The sequence below is a fragment of the Ictidomys tridecemlineatus genome, chromosome 14, assembly GCF_052094955.1.
Source record: "Ictidomys tridecemlineatus isolate mIctTri1 chromosome 14, mIctTri1.hap1, whole genome shotgun sequence".
Taxonomy (NCBI): Eukaryota; Metazoa; Chordata; class Mammalia; order Rodentia; family Sciuridae; genus Ictidomys; species Ictidomys tridecemlineatus.
This window is the reverse complement of record NC_135490.1, coordinates 5000142-5009221: the sequence shown is the minus strand read 5'-3', so window position 1 is coordinate 5009221 and position 9080 is coordinate 5000142. Positions and strand designations below refer to the sequence as shown.

The following is a 9080-nucleotide window of genomic DNA, read 5'->3' as shown; positions in this document are numbered from 1 at the left end:
CTGCCACCCCCACCAAAGTCACCTGCAGCCTGGGCCCTGAGCCTGCTCCTCGCACACCTATAAATGCAGCCGACTCCTCGCTCCACTCACACTCAGGCCCCTGCCTCCTCTCCCCCAGGTGACTCCAGCCATGAGGACCCTCGCCCTCCTCGCTGCCCTTCTCCTGCTGGTCCTCCAGGCCCAGGCTGAGCCTCTCCCAGACAACAATGAGGAGGCCCCAGAGCAGGAGCAGCCAGGGGAAGAGGAACAGGACATGACCATCTCCTTTGCCGAGACTGAGGCCCCTGGTCTGCAGAGAGCAGGTGAGAGCCCCCACTAGGGCACAGGAATGGAGGATCAGGAAGGCTGTGGGCAGCCTGGGAAATGGGTCCCCAGAGGTCTCTCTCACTTTCAGGACCAACCGAACCTCTCTTAGATTGACTCCCTACTCCAAATTGAAGAAAGAGAGAAAACTGATGTAAGAGTTTCCTACCTCAAAGACATTACATTCCAAAATGATATCTCATATTAAGTAGCCTTAAAATATGGAGAAACGTGTGAAATAGATTGTTTTTGATAAACATGGGAAAACGTGGTTGTAGACAAAATTTTTTGCTCTATCAGAGGTGATTTAGACACAGGTGTCTGCTCTGAGTGTGATCAGAGTCCCTGTGATGGGTGAGGGGCTCACAGAGGCCAAGGCAGGTGAGACTGGGTCTCCTGCCCATGAGTGGCTGACACTGCTGTGTGTTCCTGATCCTAGTCACAGGGCTGGTACCAATGCTGGTGCAGGGCCCCCAACAGGGCTGACCTCACCCCAGCAGGGGCCTTCTCCAGGACTCTTCTCCCAGGAGTCTGATCACCACTCAACTCCACTGGCTCTCTCTGTGTCCCCAGGTGCACGAGGGATCCTGAAATGCCGCTGTGCGTCACTTGGCTGCATTCCACTTCTAGAACGCAACCAAGGCTCCTGCTTCCAGGGTCCTAGAGTCTACACGTTCTGCTGCCGCCGAGTGAAATGACCAGAGAGAAACGTGGTCACCCTTCCTTTGACACCTACAAGGGAACTGTCAGCTCCTTTACCCCAGTCTAATTGTCCTCAATTTTCTCCATCTCAAATAAACTCCTCAGAGCAAGTTCTCTGTGTCTGTGCCTCTTTGATGATTGCCATGTGTCTCAGGTTGGACTCTGTAGCTCAGGATCAAGAATCTGAAATACGTTCTTCTAAACAGAAGCCTGGCTCCCAGCACTAGGAGGTCAGGGAGGAACACAGCGTCACAGCAGTGAGGAGAAGCCTCAGCTGGTGCTCACCTCTCCCTCCTCCCTGCCGCTGAGCTCTGCCTCCACTCAGACTGGGGGCACAGCGACACCTTGCCCACATCCCGCGTGCTGCACCGTCAGAGCCAGAGCTCCTGTCAAGGCCACCCTCCTCCTGGCCAAAGTCCCAGAGAGGATGCATGGGTCCAGCTGAACAGTGGTCTCTGAGGCCAGTGGGCTGCATCAGCTCCATCAGAACCTCATGAGACTGGGATGGGTCCTACCAAAGATGCCATTGGCACAACAGAAAGCAGAGGACCCCAAATATCCCATGCATGCCCCCACTTTTAAGTAGATTTCTCTAGAAAGTCCTGGGTTCTAGCTGTACTCGAATCTTCACAAACCAGCTCACCAGGACAGCTCCTAGCTGCACCCTGCAGCTCACACTCTCTTAGTCACATCAAATCTGCTGAGATCCAGACTGCGCCTGTAACTCACAGCTCAGGGCATGTGAAAGCAAAAGTGCAGACACAAAGCCATTCTCCAAGCCACTAGGAGTCCCCATGGAGGCTGCAGGCATCTGGGCTATGAGGCCCAAACATCCTGCACGTTGGAGTCAAGCAGGAAAAGGGTGTGAGGAAAGCAAGACAGCAACAGCGCCCTGTCAGAGCAGCAGAGTCTGGACTGGGAGCCACCGCTCCCCTGCTGCTGTCTGTACAGTCTGTCCACCCACGTCACACCCTGCTGGCTTTGCCCTGTCCTGAGCAGGACTGCCGTCCAAGAGGTCATGCAGGCTCATACCAAATTCCAGTCTCTGAAGGGCCAGTCAGTCACCTTGAGGAGGCAGGATGTGACTCTTCCAGGTCTCTAAACTCAGTCCCTCCCACAGTCACCCAGGCATCCTGGACACCTCTCCATATGTGTCTCCAATGTCCATCATCATGTCACCACAAACACTTTGTGAGGCCTCCACTGTCACACCCCGATGCCTCGTGTCCACTCTGGGGTCTGCACTGCCCCCTCAGGATCCAGAGCATGTGTTTGGAAAGAGAATCGGGCAGGTCAAGCCACGGTTATGCTCACTGGTCTGGTCACTGGCAGAATTTCCCTGAAAGGTCTAGAGAGTCAGAGAGATGACAGGTGGCAGAGAGAAGGACAGCATTTCCAGTTTACCCAGGGTCCATCTTCACTAAAACAATGAGCTGGGCCCAGACATCAGGTGACTAGTAACCCACAGCAATGCCCAGACCCAGAGAGGGCACAGAGGGGCTTCTCCCATGTCCATCCATCTGACTCTGAAGAGGGGCTGACCTTAGGGCCAGGGTCTGCTCTTCTGAGGAGGCCAGCACCTTGTCCTGAGCTCTAATACCACTCTTCACACCTGGAACCAAACAGTGACCACAGAGGGGACAGAGAGAGTCCTCAGTCCTGAAACACAGGGACCATCTCTCAGCCCTGTGCACAGGGGGAGGGCCTGAGCTGGGGGAGGGCTTGAGCTGGGGGAGGGCCTGAGCTGGGGGAGGGCCTGAGCTGGGGCAGGGCCTGAGCTGGGCTCAGGTGAGGAGGTTGGGCAGCTTCTCTGGATCCTGTAAGTGCCACTGCCCTGCAGCGACTCTCTCAAGCTGGTCGCCTGAGTCAGACAGTCAGGCCAGCACCCAGAGCTCCAGATTCCCACAGAATCAAATGGGGGCCTTCCCAATGGATTTTCCATCACTGTGTTTCCACCAGTGAGGAATTCAGGACGGCTAATTCTACTCCACTGCTGAACAGCTGAAGTGCACAGCCCCCCTTCTCAACATCATTCCCACCTTTCACCCAGTAGAATAAAGACCAAGAAAATAAAACTACCATGTAATGTGGACAAATGTCCTCTGCTGCTTCTCACACCTGTAGAGTGTCTTTAGAGACACTGTCCTCTGCCCAGGTCCTGGAGGCCACCTGTGTCCTCTTTCTCTGGAATGGTGCTAATGTTTAACCAGGGAGTGCTGAGACATTGCTGGTGGCTGTCCCCCACCCCTGCTGTAAAGCCATGTTACAGAGAAAGCTAAGGCCCACGGGCACCTTGATGGGGAAGGAAGGGGAAGTTCAGAGCAGGAAAACAATTTGCTTCAGCCCTTTTGTTCCCTGGGCTCACAGAGGCACAGACACCCATCCTGCCCCTGCCAAACAGCACCCAGGATGCCACCCACGTTACCTGGCCCCATTTTCTCTCCTTGGAGGACCAGCTCACCCTCTCTGGCTGCCCTTAATAAGTCCTGTGCTCCTTGGACTTCTTCATGACTCATGATTTTCAACCAGAAGTTGCCACAATTAATTTTACTAGAACCTTCTGGAAATTACCCTACAGTGATTCTGACTAGATGACTCCACTTCCCAAAGTTATTCCCTCCCTGGTGGGTTTGGATCAGAAGCACTGAGTTCCAGAGCCGTTCACGGCTCCACCCGCACCTTCAGGTCATTCTACGTGCCCATGACATCAATGCTGGCTGGCTTTGCTGACCTATTTCAAGCTCTAAGTATCCACTGCTTAGGGAGGGCTTGACCTTAGCCAAAGTGTCACAGCTGATCAATAACAGTGTGCCAAGCTGTGCATCCTTAAGGGACCGAAGCGCAGGAGATTTTGTAGGTGACCTCGGAGCCCCATGGTGCTCATGGACCTCTAGCCGTCTTGAACGTAGGCCTCTTCCACAGAATCAACTTTGTTTTTCCCCTCAGTTCAGCGCCCTGGGACTAGTGGTTCAATGTGGGCATGTGGCCTTCTGCGACCAGAACTGATGCAAGCACCACTGGGCACTGCCCGCTGTCCTCTGAGACCTTGGGGAAACAGACTTGCGTCTTGAGGGTGTCCATGCCACCTGCTGCCCACCACGTGCTACTGCAGAACCATCTGCCCAATTTCCTCTAGGGACAGTTCCCGTCTGTTTTCCATTCACTGTGGACTCTGGCTCCTTCTCAGGACTCTGGACATTGCATGTAGAACCGCGGAATCCCAATGGCAGAAGAACAAGGAGTCAGCCCTTGGCCCCAAGAGACTGCATTTCAGTGGAACCTCACAGGGGCTGGCCATTGCTGCCTTAGATGGGGCAGTGGAGGTGGGGTAAACAGAGAAAGACAGGGGACAGAGATAAGGTCCTCATGCCTGAGGATCCTGCTTGGGTGGGCACAATTAAACGGCTTGTATCAGAGTCCTGAATTACGAAAGGGAAAATAATGTTTGTTCCATGTTTTTAATTAATTATCGGAAGCAGGATCTCAAGAACTGGGCACCTCAAAATATGTTTTGGATTTGACTGTAGCATATAGTTAACTCAGGAATGAAAGGGGAGAGGAGAGCAGGAGGAACCCACAACAAGCTCCCACATTGTCTCCAAAACCCTTTGATGCTCCCCTGGTCTCACACTCTCCTGAACCATATGGACCAACTATTGGCTTGGTGCCTGTGATGCCTCATGAGCCAAGATCCTAATCTGATAAGCTTCCCTGTTCCTTTCTGTGTAAACACTTACCAATGTTCATGCAGATGGCCCCGTGGTGTAATCTATTCCACATGGAAGAACTGGGAGCCATTTAATGTCCATGGGAGACCACGAAATTCTATATTTTTCTTCAGGTGAAGACTGGTGAACTCATGGAAGAGTGTGGCCCTCTAGGATAGGGTCAGAGCACCTGAGTCAGGCCACCTGAGTCCAGGTAATGATGAACTAATCATCTTCCCCTTGAGCCAGGATAATAAAGCATGGACTGCTGAAATTCTAAAATGAAATTTCAAATTTGGGGTGGAAGGAAAAAGTTTAACTTTTAGAAAGCCAAGTGCAGTTAAAGACCACTTCATACCCCACGGTTCAGTGCCAAATTCAAATACATGAGAAACCATTGTCCTTGTGCACCAACAGATCACCCTATTGTATAAAGAATGTCTTGGGAGAACCGCCAGGATGTCCAGAATTCATTCATCTGCATGGATCCAGGCAATGCATATGAGAGAAAGACTTGAGTGCATTGCTTTTGAAGCCCCTGTCCTCCGTCATTCTGGCCACACACCAGCTGTCCTCCAGCTCAGAGCAGTGCCATTAAGACACACTTGCTGACCCCCCACAGAAGCTCTGCTTCACGGCCTGGGAAAAGACCAGCACTTGGGACTTCTGCTGTGTTCCCTGCGCTGCAAATGCCTCTGACACCAGGACCAGCCTGGGCGCCCCTGCTCTGCATCCTGGGGAAGGGCACTGCCCTCACCCGCCCACCTGGAGACAGCAAGGACACCACTCTGTCCTCGTCCCCTCATTCCAGGACCCTCCCTCCCTCTCTGTGCTGTGCTCAGGCTCCCCATGGTCACACTCATCTTCTCATCTCTGGGTAACTCAGACCAGGACTCCAGCACACTCCTCTGCCCCACCCATCTCGTTCTCAGGCGCTGCTCCCAGGCACCCTCCAGGGCCAGCATTGGCCTCTGCTCCCTGTGCTCTCCCTGTGCCCATGTAAGTGTCCGAGTCTGTGCTTTGCTTCTCCCCCCTGAACCTGCTCCAGGCTCCTTTGCTTGTCCCATCACCAGGTGAGCAGGATTCCTTATGCATTCTCTCTCCTGTCCAAGGTCAAAGCAAATGCCACCCACAGCTCCCTTACACTGTTCTCACAGTGACTTCACACTGAGGAAAGTCCCCCAAACAGGTAAATCCCATAGAGGCACAGCTGAGTATTCTTCTTTGCCTAGAAATCTCCAAAATCTTTCATTGTATTTCCTGTCACTAGAAGAAAACAAAATGGCATTATATATTCTCAAGTCTAGACAAAATCTAGAAATTATGGGGCTCACTTATTGAAATGAGAAATGAGAAAGGTATTTTAAAATTAATGATCCCATTCAACTGTAACAATATCCACAGAAATTTAAGACCATCATGTGGCACATGTTTAAAATCTTAGCTTTTTCAGTGGCTGTTTGAATTAGTGATGCTGAAAATATGCTTTGAAAGTAATGAAAGATGGGCTGAGGTGGGGGCTCAGAGGTAGAGCCCCTGCACAGCCCTTGTGAGGCACTGAGTTTGATACTCAGCACCACATATAAATAAATGAACAAAATAAAGGTCCGTTAACATCTAAATAAAAGTGTCTAAAACAACTACACTATCAGAAAAGGGCAAATCGCCCAGGTGGAATATCCACAAAGAAACATCCCATTTAAACTGCTCTGAGGAGGGTCTTACTGACTTGTAGAGAAACTTGCAGCCAAGGGTGCAGAGGATGTTTCCCGAACAGCACATGGAAACGGCTCGTTTCATCTTATGTCAGGACACAAGACAAAGCTCAACAAGTTTGAAACCAGGTGAAGTATCTGATCTGCAAACAAAGAAATAAGAAAATTAAAGTAACGTGAACCACACATGTACATGGAGATTAAACAAGATGCCCTTGAAGGAACTGGGAGGTCACAAAGATCACAAAGGAATAGAAAAACTTCCTGAGAGGAAGGAATGTAGAAAGGAAAACCACAAAACTCAGGGGCCACAGCACTGGATCCACAAGGGACACAGACCGCCGGAAGCCTGCTTCAGCCAAGGGGGAGCGTCACGCAGGCCTTGGAAGTGCACCTCCTCATCTCACCCAGACTCCAAGGAAAACCACAGCTGGGGAAGGAGGGCACAATAAGGCCCAGACCAGGAATCAGTGAGGTTCTGCCTTGATGTATATACAGTCACAAAAACAGAGCTGGAGGGTATAAAGCAGAAAGGAAATTCATACACTTCTATCCAGGAAAACTGAAAAGAGAAAATGTTCAAACATCAAACCAGAGACAAAGAAGAAGATACAACATCAGATATTTCAGAAATGCAAAGGATCATAACAGATTGCTCTATTAAAGCCTACGCCAAAAGTTTCGGGATATTACAAGAAATGGATATATTCCAAGGTAGAAAGAGCCTGTCAAGTCTGAATCATGAAGAAACTCAGAGGAGACCAGGAGGGAGGAGATTGAACCCCTAATGAGAACTCCACCATCAAAGGAGAGCCCAGCCCCTCCTGGCCCCACTCCTGTTGATGCTCCCAAATATTTACACACTGATAACAACTGTTTCCCAACTACTTCACACTATTGAAGAGCAAGGGATTGCCCAGGCGGCTCTCTTCTCAGTGCTACAAGGTAACCTCACGGCAGATGTTCAGCAGGAACCATAGCATCCCCATCACCACCGCCAGCTTCTACCAGGCTCAGACAACACAGGGAGCTCACAACATGACGCAGGAGGCTACCAGGACAGAGAACTTCAAAGGGACTCCAGGGCATGCCTGCCACCCCCTCCAAAGTCACCTGCAGCCTGGGCCCTGAGCCTGCTCCTCGCACACCTATAAATGCAGCCGACTCCTCGCTCCACTCACACTCAGGCCCCTGCCTCCTCTCCTCCAGTGACTCCAGCCATGAGGACCCTCGCCCTCCTCGCTGCCCTTCTCCTGCTGGCCCTCCAGGCCCAGGCTGAGCCTCTCCCAGAAAACAAGGAGGAGGCCCCAGACCAGGAGCAGCCAGGGGAAGAGGAACAGGACATGGCCATCTCCTTTGCCGAGACTGAGGCCCCTGGTCTGCAGAGAGCAGGTGAGAGCCCCCACCATGGTGCAGTGTGGAGGGCAGAGGAAGGCCTGCAGGTGGGCTGGAGAACGGGTCCCCAGGGGTCTGCACCCCTTACAGGACTGCAGCCAACTCTCCTGAGCTTATCTCCCTCAGCTAGATTAAGATAAGGTAGAATGAATGCAAGAGAATTTCTTCCTCCAGAGACTTTGGATTCCACCAGAATGTCTCAAATTGACTAGACTTCAACTATGGACAAACATGCAGACTGTTTCGTTCTGGATTAACATGTAGACTTGATTAGAGAGAAGATATTCAGCTCTATCAGAGGAGATTTAAAAACAACACGCAGGTCTAAGAATATGTTCAATTATATATGTGGTGGGTCAGGGGCTCACAGAAGCCAAGGCAGGTGAGAATGGGTCTCCTGCCCATGAGTGACTGACACTGCTGTGCGATCCTGATCCTATTCACAGGGCTGGTACCAATGTTGGTGCAGTGTCCCCAACAGGGCTGACCCTCACCCCAGCCTTCTCCAGGATTCTTCACCCTGGTGTCTGATCCCAGCACTCAAATCATGGTGTTCTCTCTGTGTTCCCAGGTGCGAGAAGCGTTGTGAAATGTCGCTGTTCAACGTCAGGCTGTAATTTCACAGAACGCAGATCTGGGTCCTGCACCCAGGGTTCTAGAACTTACCCACTGTGCTGCTGCCCATAATAATGAGCAGAGAAAAACTTGGTCACCATTTCCTTTGGGACCTACAAGACAACTGTGTACCCTCTTCTACTGTCCTCAATTTTCTCCATCTCAAATAAACTCTCAGAGCAAGTTCTCTGTGTCTGTGCCTCTCTGATGATTGCCTTGGTCTCAGGCTGGACTCCGCAGCTCAAGAACAAGAATCTGAAATACATTCTTCTAATCAAAAGCCTGGCGCCCAGCACCAGGAGGTCAGGGAGGAGCACAGGGTCACACAGCAATGAGGAGAAGCCTCAGCTGGTGCTCACCTCTACCTCCTCCCTGCCCCTCAGCTCTGCCTCCACTCAGACTGGGAACACAGCGACCACCTTGCCCACATCCCCTGTGCTGCACAGTCAGAGCCAGAGCTCCTGTCAGGAAGGCCACCCTCCTCCTGGCCGAAGTCCCAGAGAGGATGCATGGGTCCAGCTGAACAGTGGTCTCTGAGGCCAGTGGGCTGCATCAGCTCCATCAGAACCTCATGAGAGTGGGATGGGTCATACCAAAGATGCCATTGGCACAACAAATAGCAGAGGACCCCAAATATCCCATG

The 9080-nt window shown here is 51.7% G+C and overlaps 2 long non-coding RNA genes across 2 annotated transcripts; both read left to right on the top strand.

Moving 5' to 3' along the window:
- LOC144370560 (uncharacterized) lies at window positions 1-1115 on the top strand. The gene is made up of 2 exons (XR_013430478.1): window positions 1-302; window positions 877-1115. It is a non-coding gene; the product is annotated as an uncharacterized LOC144370560 (long non-coding RNA).
- Window positions 1116-7450: 6335 nt separating this feature from the next.
- On the top strand, window positions 7451-8624 carry LOC144370559 (uncharacterized). Its single transcript, XR_013430477.1, has 2 exons — window positions 7451-7819; window positions 8394-8624. It is a non-coding gene; the product is annotated as an uncharacterized LOC144370559 (long non-coding RNA).
- The last annotated feature ends 456 nt before the right edge of the window (window positions 8625-9080 follow it).